Below are 1,714 nucleotides of genomic sequence, written 5' to 3' on the forward strand. Positions count from 1 at the left end.
CCACCCGCCCACCCACATCTGTATACACACATTCTGCCTCCCTTGCCGTTACCCTGCGTGAACTGTTCATGCTCCTATCTAAGGCCATCTCCCTGGCGCTGGGTCCATCTCCTCTCATTCCTGTGATTGTCTCTTCTCCCTCTCCTGCATCATCAGTTTCCCCTGTCTTCTGGATTATTCCCACCAGCATGCAAACATGCTGTCATATTCTTTTAAAAATGCTTCCCTTGCCTACACATTCTCCTGTAGCTACCACCCCATCTCGGCTCTCCTCCAAGAGTTGTCTGTACTCCCTGTCCCCGATTCCTCGCCTCCCATTCTCTCTTTAATCCACTGCACCGAGACAGCTCAAATGTGGTGGTCACCGGTGACCACCATGCTGCTAAACACAGTGGCCAATTCTCAGTGCCCTTCATGGCCATACTTGTCACAGTTGCTCTCTTCCTCTGGGTCCTCCCCTGGCTTCCAGGACCCCACACTCTCTCAGCTGTCCTCCCATCTCACTGGCTGCGCCACCTCAGGCTCCTTTGTTTGTTTCCCCTTTTCTTCCTGATATCTGAAGGAAGGAGTGACCTAGGTCTTCTCTATTGGGCTACCTCTATTTAAACTCTCTCCCTTGGGAGTCTCCATGTTCATGGCTTTAAATTTCATGGCTCACTACTCTCAAATTTGTATTTTCACCCCAAACTTTGCCCCTGAATGCCCATCCTATATCTTCAAGTCCTATTTAAAATAGCTCTAGGATGTATAACAGGCATCTGTCTCAAACCTAACACATCCACAACAGACCTGCTTTACTCCCAAACCTGCCTGCTTATCCTAAAGGGTTCCTCATCACTGTAAATAGCCACTGCATTCTTCTCAGGAGAGAGATCTAGATGTTTTCCTTGACTTGTGTATATTTCTCACACCTCATATCTAATCCATCAACAAATTCTTTTTTTTTTTTTTTTTTTTTTTTTTTTTGAGACGGAGTCTCGCTCTGTCGCCCAGGCTGGAGTGCAGTGGCCAGATCTCAGCTCACTGCAAGCTCCGCCTCCCGGGTTTACGCCATTCTCCTGCCTCAGCCTCCCGAGTAGCTGGGACTACAGACGCCCGCCACCTCGCCCGGCTAGTTTTTTGTATTTTTTAGTAGAGACGGGGTTTCACCATGTTAGCCAGGATGGTCTCGATCTCCTGACCTCGTGATCCACCCGTCTCGGCCTCCCAAAGTGCTGGGATTACAGGCTTGAGCCACCGCGCCCGGCCAATCAACAAATTCTTTAAGCTCAATCTTGAAAATATATCTCACCACCTTCGCTCTTCTGACCTTTGTTTTTTGAAACAGAGCTTTGCTCTCTCGTCCAGGCTGGAGTACAGTGGCACAATCTCAGCTCACTGCAGCCTCCATCTCCCAAGTTCAAGCAATTCTCCTGCCTTGTAGCTGGGGTGACAGGCGTGCACCACCATACCCAGCTAATTTTTGTATTTTTAGTAGAGACAGGGTTTTGCCATGTTGACCAGGCTGTTCTCGAACTCCTGACCTCAAGTGATCCACCTGCTTTGGACTCCCAAAGCGTTGGGATTACAGGCGTGAGTCACTGCGCCTGGCCACTCTTCTAATTTTAGTCCACACTCTTCTGATTTTAGTCCAAGCTATTGTCATTTTCCATATAGACAATTACAGTAGCATCCAGTGGGTCTTTCTCTGCCCACCTTTGCTGTGCCACAGACT

Source organism: Rhinopithecus bieti, unplaced genomic scaffold (genome assembly GCF_001698545.2).
Source record: "Rhinopithecus bieti isolate Rb0 unplaced genomic scaffold, ASM169854v2 scaffold_6776, whole genome shotgun sequence".
Taxonomy (NCBI): Eukaryota; Metazoa; Chordata; class Mammalia; order Primates; family Cercopithecidae; genus Rhinopithecus; species Rhinopithecus bieti.